General features: G+C 41.5%; 1 protein-coding gene across 1 annotated transcript in view; it reads left to right on the top strand.

The window, feature by feature from the left end:
* Positions 1 to 8055, top strand: part of Frmpd1 (FERM and PDZ domain containing 1) — a 171210-nt gene that overhangs the window by 69155 nt on the left and 94000 nt on the right. The window lies entirely within an intron of this gene.

The following is an 8055-nucleotide window of genomic DNA, read 5'->3' as shown; positions in this document are numbered from 1 at the left end:
ATTGTCTGTATTGTGCTTGTGATATGTTGTAAAATGTTGTATGTCTGTTAATGTTTCCCTCCTTTTATCCTTAAAATAAAAAAAAATTAAAAAAAAAAAAACAAAAAACCTCACCATATAATTCTAATACCTATAGCATGTTCATTTTAACATCTATCAATTGTCTTTTCTTATTCAAGGTAAAATTCTTTGGATTCTTAGTATGATGAGTGATTTTTAAATTAGACCCCAGACATCTAGATATTATCCTACAAATTCTGGGTCTCTGAATCTCTATTTTAGCAGGTCTCAAGTGATAGTGTACTGGTACGAGAAGAGGAACTATTGGCTTATCACTGGGTGAGAGGGGAGGCCCAAGTTCTCCACTTAGCTTCTACTGAAACCACCCTAGTGTGGTGTGGGAGGTATGGTTTATTACAGCAGGGCAGGAGTGCAAATCAAAGCTTCCACTTAGCCTCCACTGGCCAGGGGTAGGAGAGCTAAAGAGGAAGGGTTATGTGCCAGTTGTCCCCATATGTTTGGCTGGAAGGTGTAGTGGATATTGTCACAGTGTTTTCAGTCTTGTTGGCTGCCCTTCCTATCCTTTTGGCTACAGAGATCAGGCTTTTCTTGAAATTTTCTTTTCTTTTCTTGCTTTTTGGTTTTTGTATATTGGCATTTCCTAGTTGCTGACTTCTTAGTGCCCTGTCTGGGATATAGAGAAGGGAATTTATTGCTGTGTTGTTCCTTGAATCCTGAGGTTTTTAGCTGTTTTCCTTGTTTGTCCAGCATTCAGAACCTTCTTATGTTGTTGTACATTATGGTAGTGTTTTCAGCGTACTTAGCAGGACAAAGGGCATCACTCCATCTTGTTCAGGACTGGAAGTCTTAGATATATTGTAATCAATGAACTTTTTATCTGATAATTCAAGTTTCTTAAAGTCCATACATTTTTCTTCTTTTTTTAAGCTACTGCTCTGCTATCTTGTTTTTATTGCATTTTATACTCTTGTTACTTGCATGTCTTGTAAATATTTCATCTTTTTTTTTTTACCTTTTCATTCACAATTTCTATTTCTTTGTATCTTCAGCTTGGCATTGTGAGATAGTTTCAGATCATTAAATCAATTTTCAGTTGTATTCTTCCTACTTTTACTTCTGCAGTTGAAATGTTTAAATTTAAGTTACAGTCACTTAGAAAATTCAGAGCAGACCTGAGCTTTGGGAATCAGACCAAATCTAGTTGTCAAGACTGGCCACAACCTCAAGGGCATGCGTTCCTCACAGAAGCTGAACTCCCAAAAGCGGAGGTAAGGAGAGTTTTACAAAGAGATGAAAAAGAAACAGTGAAACGTGCTAAAACCACTCCTATATATTCAATGCTGTCTCCCAAACACTGAAAATATTTATCATCAGAGCAATGAGATTAAAATGTATCTGATGAAAGATGCAAAGTCCTTGACATTTTTTTGAGACAGGTTTTCATTATGTAGTAAGGCTGGTCTTGAGCTTGCTATGTAGTCCAGACTGGCCTCATCCGCCTGCCTCAATTTCCCAAGCTTGAAATTTGTTAAATTGTGATAGTCACTCCCAACTCTATAGATATCCAATCCTTTCCCTGTGTTTTCTGAGTGATTAAGTGTACAGCATTAGCAATAGATTAGACTATCAATTTTATTAAGGATCAGAAGAACAGGAAAAAAATAGGCAGACAAGGTTTATAGGTGAGCTAAGGGAATCAGTCCAGAATAGAGACATATTTTCAACTCATTGAGTTTATATCATTTAAGGTTTGATCAGCTTCATGAATCTAGGCTACATCTTTTGCAAATTTTAGGGAAATTCTAGCAATTATTTCTTAGAATATTTTTAAAAGTTGTATTCTCTCCTCTTTTTTTGGGACTCAGATGATATGAATGTTAATTTAACATTAAGTACTTCATTACCATAAAATTTGTAAAAATAGATCATTTTGGGGGGAATAACTGTGATAAGGGATGAGGCAAGGTTTGGGGAAAATTAGAAGACTGATCTCTTTCCACTCACCACATGTTATGGTTATGTCTGTGTGTCCCCCCAAAGCCTCCTGCAGCCCTGGGGCAGGCTATTAGAGTTTGAATATGGGTGTGAGAGCTGCACCCACCCCGGAGTGGATAGTTTGCATATGTAAGGGACAGGAAAAGAGTGCTTGGAGCATTCCTCCCCCATTCCGCCCTGGTGTGTGTGCTTGCAGCTTAGCTGTGGCTGCCATCCTGAGATGCAGCCTTCTGCCACGTGCCACTCTGCCTTATGATCTCCCAAGTAAGGATTGAAACTTCCACGAACTGTGGAAGCAAAATAAACCTTTCCTTCCTTAATTTTGGGCGTCAGGTATTTTGTCCCAGCAGTGAGAAAAAAGTAACCAAGACACCACAGATACTGGATTTTCTAGCCAAATTCCCTGTTCTCAGGCTGTTTCTTCTAATTGTTAAGTAGTAACCTGTGAATGTCTGCTTCTGTGTCCTAGAATATAGGGAGTAAGAACATATTGTTTATATGTCATCATTTCTGTCCATACAGCAATAGTTTCCTTGTCCTCAACGGATAATGTAATCCTCATGATAAGCACCCAGTTTCTTTTGCAGAGCACAGTATCACCTCTCTTGTGACTAGATAATGATTTAGCTTTCTTAATCTCAAAGAATCATTTGGTGAAAAGCTCAACAGATCTTCATTTTTACCAGATAGCATTCTTTCTTTTTATAGAAGAATAAACTATAGCCCAGAGAAGTGGACTTGCCATGTGGCAAGTCAGAGAGAAGTAATATCTAAAACTTGGGCATAGATCTTGAAAAGGGCTATTCCAATGGTCTTCCTGCCACACTCTTAACAGTCCACAAGTCTTATCTCTCTAAAGTCCCAATAAAACCCTCTTAATTATAGCCCTGCACTTAAGAAGACCTCGAATACTGAAAAAAAATCAGTTTATGTGTGTTCACTCTCTTAGCCAAGCCATTGTATTCCCTATCCAGTCTGGATTTATATTAAAATCATTACACTTCAAAAGATTGAAGTATATGGTGGGCACACAACAATATTGAATGACTGATCACTTGGCAACCCTTTATGGAACACTGTCATTTTAGATCTGAAAGAGACCTAGAAGGTCACTGTGTTCCATTTCTCCTTTCTCCTGAAATCCTAGAGTAAGAGGACTAGTGAAGAACACTACCCAAACTCCCTTTCATTCTGTTTCCCAGACTATGCGCTTTCTTTCACTTGGCACTGCTTCTCATTGATTTGATGTGAAGGTATTAAAATTGCCAATATAATTGTATTCTGGTATATAGTTTAAATGTTTCTAACATCTAATTTAAAATCATCAGCCCGTGCAAAATGGTAGGATCAGAGCCTTTTTTTCTCTCTCTCTTTCTTTTCTTTCTTTCTTTCTACCGTATGGAATTTGATCATTCTGAGGAAGAGCAGAACTTGTCTTAAATCACTGCAGACAGTAAAGCTGAAATTTGAAGCAGTAAACTATTCTATTTTGGGAATAATAGATGTGCAATTTGGAAGAGTTAGGCATTCTAAGAAGGAAACTGTATAGAAAAAGCCAACTATTAAGTTAGCTCTTAATAGTATTTGAATGCAAAGATTAATACAGATAAAAGGGAGGTATAGGCACTTAGTAGATGACAAATGACACACTCATTGACACAGAGAAAGCAAACTTAGCTGAAATGGTACTTGTGGGAAATAAATTCAAACCTCAGATGTTTTAGTCAGGAAGTCTCATTAGGATGCAACACAGCTTCTCATTATAGATTATTATATAGTGTCACTAAAAAAAGGAAAGACATCTGAGACGGACAAGGCACAACCAAATAGCAAAATGAGAAATTTCAGTCTTGCTGCATCTTACTCCATATTAATATTGGATCATTTGGTGCTATTCTTTGACCAAAGTGACTCTTCAGAGTGACACAAACAGAGATTAAAAGTGATCTATATTGAAATGACAGTTGTTAGGGTAAAACTCTTTTGAGATGCTTCTGTATATTTTATTTTTTGATTTATCCATTCATTCAAAATATATTTGTGAAATTCTAGAAAGACAAAAATAAATAAGATATTTTCTTTCTCAAAGAGGTCTCAAGGAGACAGACAGGTTAACAAACCATTGTAATGGGTATACTGGGTGCCTTCTTTATACTACATACATACATACCAAGTGTAGCAGAGGCCCAGAGGGGGACTGGGAAGCTTGTGGAGAAGAAAATATTTTTGACCAGAATTTAAAGGAAGAAGAGCTTATTTTGAAGGTCAGGGTAAAGATACAGAAATGAGGAAGCCTTTCAGAGGTTGTAATAGGTTGTGCAAAGTTATTAGTGGTGTGGGACTTAGAATCCCATAAGACTCGCAGGGCAGTCACTTTAATGCTGTGGGATCTTAAATAAGTCACTTTACTTCTTGGAGCCCAGTTTCTTTTTCTGTAAAACAAGTAGAACTATCTTCAGTGCATGTAACAACCATAAGCATTATGAATAGTGCTGGCTAGGAAGTTATCATCGCTAGAGACCCTGAATTTTTAGAACATTGGTAGGTTGTAGGTATTCTCATTATCCTCCCTTTGCAAAAGTGGAAAGCTAGAACTGAGAGATTATGAAACTTTCCCTAAATTACACAGGTTAAAAAGTGACACCACTGTGATTTGAGCCCAGTTGGTTTGGTCTCAGACTACACTTTTTGGCAGTGTGCTCTAGATCTTTTATTGCATGGTGTGCCAGGGGAATATAGTGTTTGGTGTGCAGGTATGGGGTGAGGTAGAGATGAGGCAGCAGGGGTAACAGGTGGGAATGCAATGCTAAGGCATTAAAAGTTTATCTCTAGGTAAAGGAGGAACAATGGAAGTATTTTCAGCAGACGAGTGATTGTCATATTTGCGTTTTTCTTTAAATTTAAGTTTATTGGCACAGTTTAGATATACATAATGATCACATTCATCATAGGGGATTTGTACCTCTATATGATATATCTTGATTCTTCTTTTTTCCCATTTGCCTCTCCTTCCTTCAACCCCTCTTCCCCTCCTTATTAACAAAGCTTTGTTTCCATTTTATCCCTGTTTTCTTATTTTTTTCTCTTCCTTGCTTACCCCTTCCCCTTTACCTAGATCCCCTTTCCCTTTGAACAATTTCTTCCTATTTCACAATACCTATTATATATTTTGGTTCTTATTTACACTTTCAGTTTTTCACACCGCAGAAATGATGCAATATTTACACGTGCATGTCTAATTTATTTCACTTAAGAGTATGATCTCAAGGTGCATCCATTTAGCTAGAAATGTCTCAAGTTTATCTTTCTTTATGGCTGAGCAGTACTCCATTGTATAAAAAAAATCTTTTTTTATCCATTCATCAGTGGATGGATGGCAGATTTGTAGTTTTAAAAGACCATAGGTAGCATGTGAGGATGAGTTGCCAACAGGTGAGACTAACCTTGGTAAGAAATGGCAAGGCTCCAGCTACAGCAAGGCCAGCCATATGAAGAGGAGGAGACATGCATTAGAGATGTCCAGGCAGCAGAGGTGACCAGACTTGATGAACAGTAGGGTGTGGGGGCCAGGAAGAGGGAAGAGTCTGAAACAGCCCTTTGGTTTCTAACTTAAATGTCTGGGGAAAGATGGTGTCACCACTAGGAAAGACAGGGAAACCATGCAGAAGACTTAACTTGGGCAAAAGATGTGACTTTGGTTTGAGCTCTGTTGAGACTAGGGTACCAGAGGAATATTCAGGAGATGTCCGAAAGCAGTTGTGTATCCGAGTTTGCAGCACAGAAGAAAGGTCTAGGCTGAAGTCATACATCCAATAGAATTGCCTGGTGGGAGAGAGGGGAGGAAAGAGACCAAGGGTGAGTGTGAAGAATCTTAGTGTGCTCCAGGTTGGCAGATAAGGAGAAAATGGCAAAGTAGACACAGAAGGAAGAGCAGTCAGAATGAGAGTAGGGTCCCTAGGACCAAAGGTGACATTGTCTAGACAGAAATACTGTACGTAAAACATTGGAAGAAGCAGATACTTCTGGAATAGGCAGCTAGAAAACTGAGAAGGACAGGACAAATTTCCACAGGGAAGATTTGTACTTGCTGACGAGAGGGTTTCATTCATCTTCCTTTTGGACAAACGCACTCTTTGGTGTTTATCCTGCATTAGAGACCATACTTTGGTTTTTAATCTTTATCTACAGCACACTTTTTAAATTAAATTTTATTTTTAGAAAATTCTAGATTTGTGTGCAGTTGTAAGGAATAGTGAAGCAAAGTGTATGAGTGTGTGTGTGTGTGTGTGTGTGTTTATTGCAGTACTTGGGATGGATCCCAGACCTCCACACTGAGTTACATCCCCAACCCTTTTTTATTTGAGACAGGGTCTTGCTAATTTGCTGAGTTGTCCAGGCTGGGCTCTAATACTTCAGCTTCCCAGAGTGCTGGGATTACAGACATGTGTTGCTATGCCCAGCTAAAGTTATTTTAAAAGCTTACTTTACTTTCCCGTTGGCTTCAAAGTCTTCCATTTTTGTCCATTTCCCCTAATGGTGCTTACTCTATGCAGATCTTTGTATGGTATATCTACAGCAGAGACTAGTGAGAGAAGCAAACTTCAAGGAGCATGGGTTCACTCAGCCCATAGATCTGGGTGGGAGCAGGCTGACTGGGCATCAAGAGAAAATGTAAGCTTTAGGGGCAGATACTTAGGAGACCTTTGAAAGATAGAGCACTCAGGAGAGTTTCTGCATAAAAGCTGGGATCGAGAAATGAAGAATAGAGAAGAGGTAGGTGCTCCAGTATCCATCTTTATCCAGGCCAGGTTGGCTCCAAAATGCTGCAGCGCCCCTCCTACCATGGGTGGACATTTGTCTGTGCTCCATTTGATCCCCAGAATGGTCTAACCTAGTAATCTGATGGTACCCCTTACATCCTGAAAACTGTCATGAACCGGCCACTGGCACTGAGAACAGAGCACCAACTTCCTGACCAGGAGTTGGTCCCTCTGACTGTCCAGCTTCTCCCTTTCGGCTCTCACCTCCTCTCCCTCTCTTAGTGGGATCCATCTCATCTTGAAGTCTTTGTTCCTGTAGCCTCCAAGTGGCAGGCTGTCTCCACACTCTTCCCTTTCATTGGTCAACCCCAGGTGGCTTTTCAGGTTTCTGTTTAGAGGTTGCCCCCTCCAGGAGGCCTTCACTCAGGCACCTGGCATGGTGCTCTGGGTACCTTGGGACGGTGCTACTGCTCCTGGAGCTGCACTATATTAAAAGCCCATTAGACTGTACTTCCTTGAGGACAAGGGTTGAGTTTTATGGAAGTTGTATCTCCAGTGTCTAACACAGCATGGGCCTAGTAGGTGTTCAGTAGATATTTCAGCATGGAGAAAGAGTTCTTGATGAGGACGATACCTTTGGCTGTGATGGACAGGGAGGTGGTAGGAGTGGAGTGAAGGGAATGGATGTAATGCCTCAGGGAGAGGCCTGAGCGCAGAGCCTCAGGGAACCTCAGCAGTTTAGGGCTTCCAGGTCTAAAGAGCCCTTCAGGAGACCAATAAGGAAGCTGAAGAGGTATGAGGAAAGCCCCGTCCTAGAGCAGAGTTTCGAGATCCGAGAGGTTGTTCAGAGTGCCTCGGCCTGGGGTCCTTTGGGGCTGGGGGCTAGGGACGGGGATAGGGGAGAGTAAAAGTCCTCTGCATCCGCCAGGGTCGCACATAATCCGCTTGCAGGGGAGAGAAGGTGGGGGTCGTTTTGGGTTACAGCTTTGGCCCTGCTACCGCGATTCTGGATGACCTTGGGGAGTCCCTTTCCTCTCCAGGCCTCAGTGTCCCCCTGGGAACTCGGCGGACGCTGCGTGCCCCAGTGGGTAGCTAGAGAAGGCCGGAGGGGGCAGGGCGAGGGTGGGAGCAGGACCGCCTACTGCGGCGGGCCGGGACCTCCACAGCCCTTGTTGGCCGCGTGTGGGACTCCTCCCCGGGGGCGGGGGTCGCGGCGCCGGCAGCTGGCGGCCCCACAGCTGCAGCCTCAGCACCTGCCGCCGCCAGACCGCGCGGGCGC

Source organism: Chinchilla lanigera, unplaced genomic scaffold (genome assembly GCF_000276665.1).
Source record: "Chinchilla lanigera isolate Chin_1 unplaced genomic scaffold, ChiLan1.0 scaffold00018, whole genome shotgun sequence".
In the NCBI taxonomy this organism is placed as follows: Eukaryota; Metazoa; Chordata; class Mammalia; order Rodentia; family Chinchillidae; genus Chinchilla; species Chinchilla lanigera.
Note: the sequence above shows the minus strand (reverse complement) of the source record. Positions and strands in the feature narration are given on the sequence as shown.